Here is a 17,591-nt window from a genome sequence, read left to right as displayed (position 1 = left end):
GAGGAGATTGCAGGAAGTTTGTTAGTCCGATTTTACCCGTGTACAAAAAAGGTGATAATGCAATTCCATTTCGTTTTATAATTGATTTACGTGCCATTAATGAAGTTGTTGCTCTGCAATTTCCAATTGTGCCTGATGTGACGACAATATTAACCATGATTCCAGCTACGGCTACTCACTTCAGTGTTGTGGACCTAAAGAATGCTTTCTTCAGTATTCCTATACATGAGGATAGTAGATACTTGTTTGCGTTCACCTTAGGGGGACGCTCATTCACATTTACTGGTGCACCCCAAGGTTATACTGAGAGTCCTAGTATTTATAGTAGGGCTTTGAAAGAGCAGCTTGATACCATTGGATTGCCCCCTACTTGTACGTTGCTTCAATATGTTGATGATTTGCTTTTAGCCGCTGACTCTGAGAGCTCTTGTAAAGAGGGCACTGTGTTGTTGCTCATCCATCTAGCTAAGCATGGTCACAAAGCTTCGCTCAAAAAGTTTCAATATTGTTGCCAGGAGGTCACCTATTTAGGCTATCTCCTGTCAAAGGATGGAAGAAGATTGACACCTGAAAGAATAAAACACATTTCTGGCATGTCTGTCCCAAATACACAAAAGGAAGTTAGAGCCTTGATAGGTATGGCTTCTTACTGTAGGTTATGGATCCCAAACTTCTCACTAGTGATAAAACCGATGTTGGCCTTGACGAAGAAGGGTATTTCTTCGCCATTGCCATGGAACACGGAGCATCAACATTCATTCGAGTTGCTCAAGACTGCATTATGTTTGGCGCCAGTTTTGGGCACACCGAACTATGAGAAGGCCTTTGTGTTGTTTGTGCATGAATGTGATGGATGTGCTTTGGCTGTATTAACGCAGGAACATGGAGGGAAGAATAGGCCATGCGGTTACTACTCTTCCGACCTTGATCCTGTTGCATGCGCTTTGCCAAGATGTTTTCGCGCTGTCGCTGCTGCTGCTGCATCTGTAAAACAGAGTGAGGGAATGGTCCTAGGCCATGATTTAACCCTGATGGTGCCTCACTCTGTAGATATTCTATTGAACAAAACTCAAACGCAACACCTCACTTCCGCACGACTGACAAGATATGAATTAATCTTGTTTGCTCCCCACATTCAAATTAGGAGGTGCTGCGTTCTTAATCCGGCTGAACTCCTACCTTTCCCGCAAAATACTGTTTGCGGTGACGAAGAGTCACATGACTGCCTGTATACTACTGAACAAGATACAAAAGGCAGAGTTGATTTGAGGGACACTCCTTTGGATAACCCACAAGGGGAGCTGTTTTGTGATGGCTCCTGCTTCAAACACTGGATGGTACATCCACAGCTGCTTATGCAGTCACTACATTGAGTATGGTTGTGGAGACCAAGAGAATTACGCATAACTCTGCGCAGGCCGCAGAGATTATAGCATTGACTCGAGCTTGTGAGCTTTCCGAACGGCTAACAGTAAACATATATACTGATAGCCAGTATGCCTTTGGGGTGGCTCACAACTTTGGGAGACTTTGGTCAGAGAGAGGGTTTTTAACTTCGCATGGCACCAAGATCCAACATGGCTCCCTGATAGTACGATTGCTTTCAGCGCTTCCGCTCCCTAGTCAGTTAGCAATCATTAAGTGCGCAGCACATCGCAAGATTATAGATGATGTAATGAAAGGGAATGCTTTCGCTGATCAAATAGCTAGACAAACTGCCTCTGATCTCTTCACGGAGATGTATGTTTCAAGGGAGACTGTAGATGCCTATGCAATGGATGAGGGTGTTGGGTCTGTTCGGGATATCCAAGCCGATGCCACATTATAATAATCCAAGAGGTGGGCTGAGGGCTTGGGGAAACTCGATGATGATGGGTGTTGGGTGGACATGGTTGAAGGGAAATGGTTGCTTCCTAATGCCTATATAGTAATGTTGGTTACCATGGCACACGGTCCCACACATGTGTGCGCTCAACAGATCACGAGAATGTTAAAGAAAGTCTGGGTAAATGATAAGATTTCAAAAATTTCCCAGCATTATGTCCAAAATTGCGTGATTTGCCTACAACACAATGTGGGAAAGGGGACAGCAACTCCAAGAGGTAGCTTTGGGCCTCCTTCTGTCCCGTTTGAAGTGATTCACTTTGACTTTATTGAAATGGAGCGATGTAACAATCTAAAATATGTCCTTGTGGTCATTTGCGCCTTTAGTAAGTGGGTCGAGGCTTTCCCTGTTAAAGACGCTGCAGCCATGACCACTGCAAAGACCATGTTAAAGGAATTCTTCCCACGGTTCGGTTTGCCGAGAGTTATCTGGTCGGATAATGGTCCGCATTTTATCGCTGCTGTAATTCTACAGATATGTACGGCATTGCAAATTGACAAACGATTCCATTCGGCCAGACATGCTCAGAGCGCCGGATTAGTGGAAAGACACAATGGTATCATAAAAAACAAGCTCGCTAAGACGTGTGCCGGCACCAAACTAAAATGGCCGGACGCCTTACCGATCGTGTTACTTTCAATGCGGACAACCCCTCAAACTCCGACTGGGGTCTCTCCCTTTGAGGTGGTAATGGGGAGACCTGCTAATATTTGGGGTTTGCCTAAAAGCTGCGCATTGCGCGATGTAGAAAATGTACTTCTCTCCGACTACTGTAACCAGTTAACTAAAAACCTGTATTTAATTTATCACCAGGTGTTTTCAGCTTTACCTATACAGTTCACGGGCCCAGGACACGATATACAGCCTGGAAGTTGGGTCCTAGTAAAGGCCTACGAAAGGTCTTCCTGTCTCGCTCCTCGTTAGAAGGGACCCTACCAGGTGCTGTTGGTCACTCGGACAGCAGTGCGGGTGGCTGGAAAGAAACACTGGATCCATGCGACGCATGTCAAGAAACTTCCTCACCCGACGCCACATGTTACAGAAGAAGCAGAACCCCTCGCTGATGCTACAGTCCCTGATCTTGGAGTAGCAAACAGCGCTGTGAGTGCGTCGGAGAATTTCTCTGAGCCGTGGAGCTTGGGGAACAGTCCATTTCGTCTCCGCACTCTTTTGAAAAATCACTTCCGGAAAATACTGTTTCAAGCTCTGCGAATTCCGTCGCCTCCGATACGTCGCTTCCCTCAGGAAGTGACGACACCTTATTTTCAGACCAAACAATCTTGGGTACCACCAGGTACAACCTTCGACGAAGAAAATAGAACTACGGCGCAGGTTTTTCCGTGCATTTGAGAAAGAGAAGTGATCAAAAGTTTTCCTTTGTATAAGAAAGTTTCTGTTGAACAAAAGGGAAAAAAAGGGATTCTGGTGGCTAGGGTTGGGAAGGACTAAGAAATTGCGCGACCTTAGCGTCGCCAGCAACGAACATTGGGGTCGTCGATTGAGGAACTACAATGCCTGCCACCTCCACTGCTGCTCCCCGCACTGGACTTGTGAATAAGGGGGGTGACCAACTTGGACAATGAACAATGTGCCTGGGCCCCGAAAACGTACTGCTGTGTTTTGATAACGATAATTGTTATTTTTTGCAATTACTGCTGTAGGACTTTGGTACTTTGAAGAAATCTATCCTCTAAAACCTTTACTACCGACCGAGATTGTACCGACTGCTTTGACTCCCTCTGTACACCTTCACACTCTGTCCCCTAGAGACTCCCAACATAGACAAAAGTATCATAATAACACTCTAATGATAGTAATGAATGCAACGCATGCCATTTTTAATAAGAGTAATTGTTGGATCTGATTGCATTTACCGCAACATGGGGATAAGGGGCTAGGTTGGTATATTCACCCTTTACCTTTGACAACTGCTTGTTATGCTTCACTTAGAGCACTGTTCTTTGGCCGATGGAACGATAGCATCTCGGGAAACTTTGATGGCACTAATTTGAATAGTTTTGAGAAACGTGTTGTGACTCCCCTGGGATGCTCACTTTTGGCAAATAGGAGTAAGCTCAATATTGCTTCTATTAGGCCTTCTGATAGACTGTCCCGTCCTTTCCAATCTTTGATTTCCTTTAAAATGGCTCCGATAGGCAATAAGGATGCCTTGCCTCCTTCTTATACTGTTAACCATAGCCCCGATTCAGTTTCTTTCTGCATAAAGAGGAATGGCACCCGGTCAATGGGAGATTTTAAAGGTTGTGCCAACGTTGCAAATTTGACTGGGGAAGACAGACCTTTGTATGTAGGCGAACCTATCTATTTTGTTTGCGGTAATGTAGCATTTCCATGGTTGCCCAGGGATTGGCAGGGAACTTGTTATCTAGGAATCCTGTTACCTGGGGTGTTTATAGCAAGTACTGTAGAGGTTTCGAAGGCTCGTCCACGGTGGGACGAGAATGGCGACACTCCAGCACAGGTTTTAGGAGATGTAGCGAAATCATTCCTTCCATTCTTTGGGCAGATAGCGAATTCCGAGGATATCAGGAAACTAGCGAGAGTACTCGAGAGAACCATCAACGGGACCACAGATATACTCTATAATATGACTTTAGAGCAGAAAGCGATCAGATTGGTAGCGCTTCAGAACCGGATGGCATTAGATGTCATTCTGGCTGAACGTGGTGGAGTATGTAAACTCGTGGGGTCCCCTTGCTGTGTTTTCGTACCGGATTCCTCCCCAACTATTTTTAAGGCAATACAGAATCTGCACATTCTTAGTTCAGAAGTGCATGTTCCCGAGGGAAAGTGGGATCTTAGCGCTTGGTTCTGGGACTTCTTGCGGTCTTGGGGTTGGAAAGTGCTTTCAGTCTTGCTGATTATTTTGGGAATTCTGCTATTTCTTTGTTGTTGTATCCAATGTCTACCAAGTATATGTTCAATGCTAGGGGGATGTTGCGCTCAGGCGATAGGTACAATAGGACATAAAGTGTTTGCCCCGGATAAAACCTCTAAGGAGTATGTACTGAAAGAGATCTTAGGAAAAGATCTAATGGCGATAGATATTTCTGACAGCTATTCAGGGTGTATGGACGATGACACATGGAGTTATTTGCAGGGAGATCAGAAGTAGTTTAGCACTTGGCATAGGCCAAAAGGAGGGTTTGTCAAACTAGAAATTATATCGTGCCTCCTATTGCTATGAATATATGTATATTGGCCTACGCCAAGCTGCTAATAAGCTGCTTATAAACTACATGTGAATAAACTCGCATTGCAAGGTCCTGACCTTAGAAACCATGTAAACTGTCATTTTGGGTCAAGCCGCCATTTTAGGTTTTCTTGCTCTATAAAGTCACCATGTGAGCTAAAATGGTAGCCTATGTTATTCAGAACAGAACTCGATTGTCATGACCTCTGTACAGCTAATGTATAACTTGCCTGCAGGCCACTTGTTAGGGTCATGAGCTGAGACCTTGTCCTTCTGCTGACCTGTGTGCAATGGATTACCTGTATCACCGAAACTGATCTATAATTGAATGAGAACACCTGCTTAACTATATTGTATAAATTAAGTCCCGCATTGTAATGTTAGGCCTAGAGCATACATTATTACCATTTCTTCTTGTTAATGTATAAACCTAAGATGAACTAGATTTGACCTGGCAAGGGACCCTAGAGCAGTAACTTATTTATGGAATGGTTAACCTGAAGAAAGGCTGGACAACAGGCTGGAGAAATGTATAAAAGCCTGACTGTTTCAATGAATATTTGCACTCAATGAGCACACCGAACCACGCCGGAGTTCGCTGTGTTGTACTGAGGGTCGATACCTATCTGAATTTTGTTCTGTTCTTTTGTAACTGGATTCAGTATAAAATAAAGTGCTTTGTATGTTCCTTTGTAACCTGTCTTTGGTGTGTTTCCTTTTTGGTTACCCTGCCTCATATTATTTCCTTGTTTTCACACCGCATCCACTCATTATATTTGCCAACATTACTAGATTGACTCACTGTTCACCGGCATAGCTAGATTGTCTCATTTGTTTCGTTGTGTTACCTGCACACTGAACTGTTCCATATTGAATTCCGGATTCCTGGTTCTATGGGCTCTCAGACCTAGATCATACCTCTGCCCCTTAGGTTTTCTTTGCATAGGTCGCGCTCTGTCGCACTCTGACACACCTGTGTACGAGCGTGATGCAAATAAAATATCATATCATATCATAGGCGTGCTGCGCTGCTCCACACTATATTTCTGCTTATGGGTATTTTTTTAAGTAGGCACACTGCTTTGTCCAAGCTCCTACTCTGGGAAACAGACACACTGGTTCTATATTGCATTCCTGCTTCTGGTTACTCTCAGACATAAGCACACAGTCATGCCGGAAAGGAAATAGGCATGTTGGGGGTGCTGCAGCACCTCCTGCATTGATGGAGAAAGGTCAAAAGGTAGCTGAATAAAATGCTCCCTTTGAAACGGTCGTTTGTTTAAGGATAGTGAGCTGCATATTGGCTGTAACAAGAATCAATAAATGGTATCTTCAGGCAAATTGCTGGCACTTCGCTTTTATCTTTCAGCTCTCTCTTTGGTTAAATCTGGGCATTTGGGATCTCGATTCTAGGCCACTTTTGCAAGGCTCTGGCCATGGGGAGGGTGTACAAAAAGAGGATCTTTCAACAGGTTCTTCATGCATGCTGCCTGGCACAACAACCCACTCACATAGGCAACTATCTGTTTTTATACTGAACATCTTTTCTTAATATGAACATGTACTCTCTATAGTTTTAAAATGTTACATACCTGAACGGGTAAATGCAAACTTTCTGAGTCTCAGCTGAGAGGGCAAGGACTGACTGAGCATGCAATCCATACTCACATTTTATCATGGTAGTGTGAGCCTACCATCTCAACTTAGAAAGGAAACTATGCATTTTATGTGATAACACCTGCAATTTATAACAAGGCTCCTAAAATGTGCGTGCTGTTCTTTCTGCAAACACTAAATAAGATGAGCAGTGCGGTTTGCATTTGTTTTGGGTGTCAACATTTCTCAGAAACTCATAGCTGGATTGATGTACCTCTTAATGTAACAGTACATGCGCTTAACAGAGCTGACTTAATGGCAGACTGCCACCGCTTACAGGCAATCGCAGCAGTGAGTCCAAGCAATGAATGAGCATACTGTTTGATTTCTCTTCGTACAGTCTTGGAGAAGTATAACACACATCAATAGATGGCAGCAAGCTGTTACTGCTCTGGGAGACTTTAGGTTCTAGTGCTTTCAAGCAGGCCCTTATCCTGGCCTGTTTCGCTATCCTATTGCTATTTGAGCCGTATCAGCCTTTCATATGCATATGTATTGGTCTGTTTGTAATGGATTTTGCCCCAAATAAATGTGGTGTGGGTGTGTGGCTTCAGACTACTATCTGATGTAGGAAAGTTAAGGAGGAGGCTGCAAGGGGTCTCCCCCCAAATATTTGCAGCAAAATCTACCAGTTAAAAAAAAAAATCGATATATCTACTTCAATTAAATGTTTTCAAGCATATCAGAACTGTTGGGAGGAAATTATAGCTGACACAGGTGTCCAATTGTCTGACTATTAAAATCTATGATCTGATATTTTCAGATAATTTTTGCAGAATGAAAGCACTTGCTTTTAAGTGGTCAGAAGTTTGGCCGTATTCCGGCCAGTGGATTGTATTCTAACCAGTTTTTTTTGCTGGGTAAAGTTAAAAACAAAAGAATAGCAATTGCTAATGTTAGGGTCTTGTATGGGAATGGGGGTGTCCGCTTCACTGACTTCAGGTGTTATCACAATGCTTTTCTTCTCAAACAATCACATACATGGTGTACTCCATCTGATGTTGATGACTTCCCTGCTTGGTTTTCCCTTGAGAAACAATTGGTTTCCCATGTTAGATTGTGTGATCTGGTGTATGTTTTTGGTCCTTTCATGTCCAAACTCTCAAGTACCATTAAAGCCTCCACAAATGCAGATAGGTGTTTTTTATTCACGGCCAGTACTTCCCCCTCTCAATGGTTCTCGACGTACTCATGGCATAACACATCTATCATTCATAATGGAAACATTTTATATCCGAAACTATGGATAAATAAAAAGATTCGATTTTTTTCATCATATTTTTCAAGATTCCAGCTTATATAAATTCCATTTTTATAACAGTCTGGTTAATGCTTGTCTTGACAAAATGGATCATTTCATGATAAATTAGCTTGTTTCTGACCCTGCTAGACTACTTATGTTAATTATGTCTCCCGATGCTAAAGCTGCCCTTATGTATAAAATCTGTTTGGTGGATACAATTCCCATTGTAATATAGTCTATTCAGCAAGAATGGGAAAATGACTGTGACATGGTGTTTGATGACAAGACATGGTGTTTGATCTGGACTAAGGTGAACCCTACATCCACTTCCACTAACATTGCACAAAATGTGTTTGTTTTCTTACAGAGAGCATTTATCATCCTGTTGAAGCTATATAGGACTGGTCATGGGTCTGATGGCAATTGTTGGTCCTGTGGCAATACTTTGGGATCCTTCAAGCACATGTTTTTGATTGTCCATTTACCTCACACTCTCCTTCGCCAATGTTTTAAAAGGCAGGATCGCTTTGCGCGCGCATCTGGGTGATGGTACATGTATATTATATGCCTTATGCATTGCCATAGCTATTAAGTTTATTACTGCTAACTGGAAACAATGTCACAACATTTATCTTACAGGTTGGTGGAACAATGTGTGTTGGGTACAAAAGTTGGAACAGTGTATGGCTAAGCGCCTTAATGTAATCTCTAAATTTCACACCACATGGGCCTCTGTCAACAATTATCTGGCATATCACCACATATCTGCTCCTAGCTCATAAAGTAGTATCCTCTCTTATGTATTTCAAATTATCTCAGGCAATGTTGCATTATCAGATGGTTTGTGCACCAGTTTACACTTAAATAAGCCTAACATCCCCTTTCCCGTTTTTCTTATTGTATCGTGTTAGTCTCTTGTCGTTTGTCTCCCCGTTAGTCCATTTTAAACTCCATTCTGATTGGTAGTCCCGAGTTACTGGCTGCAGTTAATTCTCTTCTATTTATCCCAGTTATAGCTGCATCCTAATTAAGACAATTTAGGATCATTGTTTTTCTGGATGCTGACCCGACTGATTCTTCATGTTTTAGATGTTTTATGAGTGTTAATGCTATTACAATTCATTCCCATGATGTATAACTTTTTTAAAATTGTTATTGCTAGATTGCATTGGACTTATCCTCTTTTAATGAACTACTGTTATGATATGATATGGCATTTATAACGCGCCTATACACAAGTGTTTCAAGGTGCGACGAGACAAGGGAGGAGGAACAGAGTGAAGACAGAGACAACGATCCTACTAGGCCAGGTGTCATTCAGATCGCACATGGGAAGGGGGAAGGGGAAAAGTGCAGAGGGCAAGGGGGAGGGAACAGTGCAGTACATGGGATAATAGAATAAATAAACAATAAGTACAAGTATGGCAAGCTGGTGGCAAGTGCAATGGTAAGTGCAGACATCAGGTATCAAGTACTGGTAGTGGGACTGTAGGGATACAGAAAACAGTCCCCAAGTGCAGGGGTTTGCCGGGAGGCAGTGCAGGTGTGCGACTGGCATGGGAGAGGGCCTGGGCCCGAGGTCAGAAGGTGGCCAGGTAAGCAGTTCAGTTTCAGTTAGGAAATTGAGCAGGGGAGACAAGGAGAGAAAGCAGAAGCAAAGAGGAAGGTTTTGAGATGCTTCAGGAACCGGAGATGGTTCTTTTCAAGTTTCAGGGATGCAGGGAGGCTGTTCCAAAGGGAGGCCCCGGCTGAAGAAAGAGATCTACCACCAACTCGTTGCTTGGAGAAGCGACTGACCCATAGGGAGTTGGAGGCGGATGAGCAAAGAGTTCGAGAAGGAAGATATTTAGGAAGAGGGAGGCCCCAGAAGGCCTTGTGGACAATGCAGAGGGTTTTGAACTTAATCCTCGCAGCCACTGGGAGCAAGTGCAGAGATTTCAGTCCTGTTATTTCATATATCTTTTTGCTTTAACTTTAATACTTTTATAAAAATTATTAAACAAAAAAAAGTGATTGGCTCACGCTTCCCTTGTTCTGACTACTTGTATAAGGCGTTCCTCTCCGGAGCATAACAGTTATAAAAAAAATGTAGTTTGAATAGTAATATTCTCAGTACATAAATCTTTCATCTTTGCTTGGAACTCGGATTCAGCCCCACTTATTAGAAATTGCGGTATCCAATTAAAACGGCTGTGTGGAGAGGAAGGCAAAGCTACCGTACAATGCAGGCAAACTATATGATCGATGTATATGATGATTATTCTGATAGGTAAAGCTACCGGTGTGTTTAGTCAAACATTGGGATATCAGTCTGTTCTCTTATATTGTGCTTCATCCATCCGACAAATCTGATTTGCCAGAGAAGTCGATAGACTCAAAACCATTGCTGCAGGGAGTCTGAAAGAATGTACTGATGTTCCATTCTTTCTGTCCAGCCACACAGAGACACACACAGGACTTTGTCCTTTAATGGGGACCTTGAAAGGTGAATTCTCAATGTGCCCTGCGGAGGTTGCAGGCATGGTCAGGCTGACCCTTAAACAGATTGGGCCTCATTACAAGCATGGCGGTAGCCATGCCTGTATGGCAGGCACAGCTACCGCCATGCTCGCTACCGGCACCGCCTCGATTGGGCAATAACTGGCCCATTACGAGATGAATGGGCCGGTAATTGCCCATTCGCGGGTGGCGGTAATGCCGGGCACCCAATCCCCAGTTCAATCATGAGTTCTGCTCGCGGGTGCCGCACAGGCGGGCTGTCAGGAACCTGTGAGCAGAACTCGTAATGCGGTGGCCCGGTATGAATGGTGCCGCTGCCTTACCGGCACCGTTCATACCGTGGCCGCCACCCTTATAATGAGGCCCATTGTGTGTTCACTTGGTGGGCCGGCAGCATCACCGACTTCAGAGCTGGTCCGGCTGCCTTGCTTCATGCGATCGCCACCCTCGCATCTTCCCACGCAAGACAAGGGCTGCCTCAACAGAGACAAAACAACTAAAATAACACAGGAGCAAAACTTAAAGACCTGTGAGACTTTCTCCCGCACACCCCTCCTACAGCCATCGATGTTAACACTAGCATTTGCACAGCCCTTGCTCACTCCCAGGGAAAGTAGCTCACTGTGTGCGCCGCTGAGATGCATCGCTACACTGCAGATAACATGTTAAGGTGCTTTAAGGTGCTAATCGGTCTCTCTTTCTGGGATTCAGGACATGTAAACCTTTAACATGGCTAATGTGAACACCAGTGCAGTGTAAGAAGGACGATGTAGAACCATGATCGATTACATTTATGTTCAGAGCAAAGTGTTTGACAGGGAACATCAATCAATACCCTTGTGTCACAGCCATTTTATCAATGGCTGTAGAAGTCTTCTTTTGTGGCAGTGCTTCTGAGAGCAGGGGGGTTCACAATAGTGTGTATGTATGTAGGGGAATATTTTATAGGTTTTAGACCTGGGCTGGAGACCCTTACTCCATGGGATACTTGTGGCAGCCCATCGTTGCAGGGGTGTCAATAACGCCCCTGATTTCCAGACATCTGCCTCCAGTTTAGCAGTATTAAAAAAATGTAACTGTTGAAAAGCGGCCACAATCACTTTTGTAATAATGCCGTTTAACCAATAGAGGGCGTGCATGCTCCATCTTTCCACTAGAGACAAGGCGACCTCCGCAGAGTTTACGGTGGGTTCGAGTTTTGGGACTTCATCATCACATTCAATGTTGTGCCAGCCCAGGGCAGTTTCTAGACAATAATACGCTCAGGGCAACACACTGGAGTAAGATACCCCCACACCTTGGTCCCATACTGCAAACCCTGCACTGCAATCCCACCCAACACCATCAAATTATTACAATTTCAAGTTTTATTGAGCTAGATTTAAAAGTAACAGACAACATAAGCAATTTAACAAACGGAAATTCATTTTCACCATCTCATGTTTACATTAATTTTCTAAATTAAAGGCATGCTTCAAGCTTTTGTTACCTTAAAGTTATCTATTGCTGTTGTGTAATATATTTCCCCAACCATTTTTGTCTCATTTGAAAGTTTAGTTGAAGCAAATAACTTCTCTTCAGCCTTTGAAGGCCACAAATATGTTTTGTTTCAATTTGATCAAATTCTCCTCACCGCAACAGCAATTGGAAATGTTCCCAAGCCAAGACAAACCTCTCCCAAGTACATGTGTATGATAGACTGATTAATACATCACCCATAGGCCTTTCAAATGCTCCAGGGGAAGAAAGGAAGGTTACAGAAAACATGTCTGTACCTTACAGGCACATCTACCCTTCTACACATCACTTTCACAGAATAAAGGAAGTGTACAATGCCAAACTAATACATACACACAAGAATCTCGGGCAGAGTTGGTACTTCATGCAGACGAGGTTCTCTGTGGGCCAATGTAGATGCTCTGCTCATCTCCACAGTCCAGCCATTAACATATTTTCTCTCATGTTTTTGTATAATCCGTTGCCTAGGCTACAACTATTACATGTGTGCAGTATCCATCTTATAATTACTCCTGTGCTTGCTCCAAAAGGGCACCTTCACACTGTCTCCCTTTACACTGCACAATGTTCAGCTCTTCGGTCCTGACGGGCTTAAGTGCCTCCCCCCTCTTTTTAAAACATGTCCCAGCATTTTCTCTTTCCCTTTCGCCCGTCATGTGGAAGTGGCTGAATGAATGCAGAAAACATCCTTTCCTATTTGACTCTTTCTCTCCCAACATGTTTTATGAGTGCTCCATTCCTGGGCTTCTTTAATGCCCACACCAGCAACTGGAGACAATGGCCTCTGCTCTACATGACGCTCATGGCAGGAGACGTCTGAGGGTCAGCATAGATGCCAATGACAGTGTTCACTTCTTTGCTTCCCACATAAGGCCTTGCCAGAAGAGAGGTAAGTGTCTGTCCTTCTATTTGGCAGCCAGGGAGAGAGGGAAGGGCAGAGTCCTTCCCCCAAGCTTCAGTAGTGTGACCAGGCAGGGCAAGAGAGTGGGGATAGGGTTCCCTTGGTGTGACCAGAGTGGGTGCCTGCCTCTCAAGCTGCCCAGGGGTGGCCAGCCAGGGGGAGAAACTAGGCACAGAGTCTTTGTCTCCAGCTTCTCGGGGAGTGCAGACAGGTGTAGCTCAATGTTGCTTTCTCAGAGAAGGCCTTCCCTGAAAGGAAGGCATTGGCAGAGTCCTAACATGTTGCAGCTACCCAGAAGTTGTTAAGGTTGAAATATGCCTTTCGCCCCTGCCTTTTCTTCTTCCCCCAAGTACTAGCTTCCAGATCATTCCTGTACAGCATTATCTCCCACGTGGGTGAGGGCATGCACTAGCTTCCAGGGTCATTCCCGTACAGCAGTAGTTTGTTTGTGCCTACACCTCTTTGCGCCAAATTTCTGATGTAAATGAATAAAAGTACGTAGTCAAGTTTCTTCAAGTATATTTTCTTAATTTATTTGATATATGTTCTGCCCATATGGATGACACGTGTTTCGGCGTTCCATTGGCGCCTTTTTCAAATCCGGGCTGAATGCAAGCGTAACATGTAATAAAACAAAACACAAAATATAACATATGAAATAGCATTTTAGCATATTTTATAACACATTTAGTAGTTAGAATAGTGACTTAGGCTGTGTAGTATATCCTTTTAGCATTCTCAAATTGCATGAACACCTAAAAGTGCAGCACCTCTTAGTTACCTCAAATGGTTAAAAATAAATCCATTACAGTGACTATGTTAGTTTTTTAAAATTAAATTTGTGCAATCCGAAAAAGAAGTAAGTATGGGATGGCATGGACCTAACAATTTTTGGCTGTCAGAAAAGCATGTGAATTTGTTTTCTTACCCTTATTGAATGTAATGCGAATCTCCCTTTCCTTATTTCCGGGAATTCGTTTTTAGTTGAAGTGTATCACGGTAGTTCCAGGGTTAAATCCCACCTAGAACAAATTTGGTTGTTCTGTTATGCTAACATTAGCCTTTTAACCTTCTATCGGATTGATTCTTTATGCATGATTCCCTAGCATATATTTAGACACATTTTAAACTCTAGTAAGCATGACTAGTAACATCTTTCTCATTGCATTTGTGTAAAAAGTGCTATTCATATTTACAATCCTCCAATCGCATTACATATCCTTGGTCTCATGCATTCTGTTACTCTAGCGGTCACTAAGAATTACTTTTTCAGTTACAATGACTGGTAACCGATTTGCTCCCCATTTGTGTTTACCAAAACACCCTTTCGCGTGAGTTTGAAATCCCAACCAAAATATATTTTGTTTATGCCACTCGGCATCAAGCGTGCTGAATTCTACATTGAGCATGCTTGTAGCGGTGGTCTTTCCACCCCTTAAAAGCGCTTACCTACAAAATTCTCTTGCTCATGCCTCAAGCATCGGGGGTCCTGTTATGGTTCTGGCAAATCCTTGTTCATAAAGAGTTACAGATTGCTAGTCCCTCTTTCCTTTTGTTCATTTACAAAATTCGGCGGCCATACTTTGGGCTGAGTTTTAGTACGTAAGTCCTTTTTTCCTTTTTGATGTTTAAAATGATCTGTTGCATTTGTGTTTAGTGTAACATTGATTTGAATTTAAACTTCCGTATTTATCTTGCGCGGCTGATCTGTTACTTATTATTATGTCCAAATTTACAAAAATTAAAGTTAAAGGAGTAACTAATTTTTCCTTTATATTATGTATACCTAAGACAGTTTCCTGTTGGGAATGGTGCATTATGGTAACTTTAGTTTTCTTCATTGACCATTATTTTCTCACTATATTTTATTAGCATTCTTTTCACAATTTCAGAATGGTGCATTGTGGTACCTGTGGTTTGATGTAAATTTCGCCTCTCTCATCTGTTTGACTTTCATCTGATTAGCGGTTTCGCCCATTTAGGATCTCCCCATGTGTATATCTAAAACATATGATTTAACAGTGCACATTCTTTTCACAATTTCAGAATAGTGCATTGTGGTACCTGTGGTTTGATGTTAATTTCGCCTCTCTCATCTGTTTAACTTTCATCTGATTAGCAGTTTTGCCCATATATAGGATCTCCCCATGTGTATTTCTGAAGCATATGTTTTAACATTGCAGTGTTCAATAATATTTTTCTATGCAACAAATTATAATTGAACAAAATAGAAAACAGGAAAAAACATTTTTGTAATTAATGAAAACATTTGCGATATTCATAACAAGAGTCCTGTATATTATCATTTTTTTGGGTTTTGTTTCTGCTATTTCTCTGCTACTTCTCCAGCATCACAAAAAGTGAATCATTCCCGTACAGCATTACTTCCCACGTGGGCGAGGGCATGCACTAGCTTCCAGGTCATTCCCGTGCAGCATTACCTCCCACGTGGGTGAGGGCATGCACTAGCTTCCAGGTCATTCCCTTGCAGCATTACCTCCCACGTGGGTGAGGGCATGCACTAGCTTCCAGGTCATTCCCATGCAGAATTACCTCCCAGGTGGGCGAGGGCATGCACTTGCTTCGAGGTCATTCCAGTGCAGCATTATTTCCCACATGGGCGAGGGCATGCAGTAGCTTCCAGGTCATTCCTGTGCTGCATTATCTCCCAGGTGGGTGAGGGCATGCACTAACTTACAGGTCATTCCCGTGCAGCATTACCTCCCACGTGGGCGAGGGCATGCACTAGCTTCCAGGTCATTCCCGTGCAGCATTACCTCCCACGTGGGCGAGGGCATGCACTTGCTTCGAGGTCATTCCAGTGCAGCATTATTTCCCACATGGGCGAGGGCATGCACTAGCTTCCAGGTCATTCCTGTGCTGCATTATCTCCCAGGTGGGTGAGGGCATGCACTAACTTACAGGTCATTCCCGTGCAGCATTACCTCCCACGTGGGCGAGGGCATGCACTAGCTTCCAGGTCAGACCCGTGAAGCATTACCTCCCCCCACGTGGGCGAGGGCATGCACTAGCTTCCAGGTCAGTCCCTTGCAGCATTACCTCCCACGTGGGCGAGGGCATGCACTAGCTTCCAGGTCATTCCTGTGCAGCATTACCTCCCACGTGGGCGAGGGCATGCACTAGCTTCCAGGTCAGTCCCGTGCAGCATTACCTCCAACGTGGGCGAGGGCATGCACTAGCTTCCAGGTCATTCCTGTGCTGCATTATCTCCCAGGTGGGTGAGGGCATGCACTAACTTACAGGTCATTCCCGTGCAGCATTACCTCCCACGTGGGCGAGGGCATGCACTAGCTTCCAGGTCAGACCCGTGCAGCATTACCTCCCCCCACGTGGGCGAGGGCATGCACTAGCTTCCAGGTCAGTCCCTTGCAGCATTACCTCCCACGTGGGCGAGGGCATGCACTAGCTTCCAGGTCATTCCTGTGCAGCATTACCTCCCACGTGGGCGAGGGCATGCACTAGCTTCCAGGTCAGTCCCGTGCAGCATTACCTCCCCCCACGTGGGCGAGGGCATGCACTAGCTTCCAGGTCAGTCCCGTGCAGCATTACCTCCCAAATGGGCGAGGGCATGCACTAGCTTCCAGGTCATTCCTGTGCAGCATTACCTCCCACGTGGGTGAGGGTATGCACTGGAGACTTTGCAAATGCATGGGTAAAGCTGAGAGAACAAACACCAATTTTAGGATTTGATAAGTGTTCTCTTGAAAAATGCACAAAGCTTTCTCATAGATTCACAAAGTGTTTTTCAATTGGAGAATCCCATTAAAAAACACGTTGTAGATCAGGCACAAAAGACTGCACAGTTCCTAATGATGCATTAGTAGGTACCATTCCACACGCAGTTTCGATTTTGCTCTTTCATTTCACTGCAGCCCAACATTGAGGGAAGACATTTTCTGCCCCCTGCCCTCTATAATCTCACTGTTTCTTTTTCATGGGTGTATGTAGTGTGTGCACCTATGCGAATGGCTGGATTGTGGAGATGGGCAGAGCCTTTATGTTGGCCCACAGAGAACCTCATCCAGATGAATTGCCAATTCTGCCCGAGATTTTTGTACTTCAAATCACAATTGAAGAGGAGAGAAGCAGGAGGGTTGTGAGGTAGAGAACCCATGTTATCACAGGGGAATTCTACAAATATCTGCCACCTTGCTTGAGTACACTGGCATTTAATGGGAAATCCTGGCATATAGAGGGAGTACCTGAGTATATGATGCAATTGTCTAGACAATGCTTGTGAACCTGGGATCATGAAGGCAAACTTGCAAATTGTGTGATAATCCGGGCCTAGAATGCCAATGTACACCAAATGGAGGCCATGCCTAGCATAGGATGCATCTACATATGGAAATCATAAAAATACCGAACATAGTGTGTGCCCTGTTGGCATCTGATGGCAAAGGTTTGCAGTTTGAGTGTGTGCCTGGTAATGATATGAGTACCATGCTAGCTAAAATGGCAATACCTGTCATATATCAAGGCAAATCCTGACAAATGATGGTAACCTCATCGGATATTCATAAATAGATTAGATGGACAAGATCTCTGTAATAATTCTACCAAGATGGGTGCACTGGCCATACATACATGTGAGAACCCCTAGAATGCTGCACTCTGGCTGGAACTCTTTGCTGCCTGTACAAGTCCTTTTCCT

This window comes from Ambystoma mexicanum, chromosome 9 (assembly GCF_040938575.1).
Source record: "Ambystoma mexicanum isolate Mex_15411 chromosome 9, UKY_AmexF1_1, whole genome shotgun sequence".
In the NCBI taxonomy this organism is placed as follows: Eukaryota; Metazoa; Chordata; class Amphibia; order Caudata; family Ambystomatidae; genus Ambystoma; species Ambystoma mexicanum.
This window is presented reverse-complemented; position numbering follows the sequence as displayed.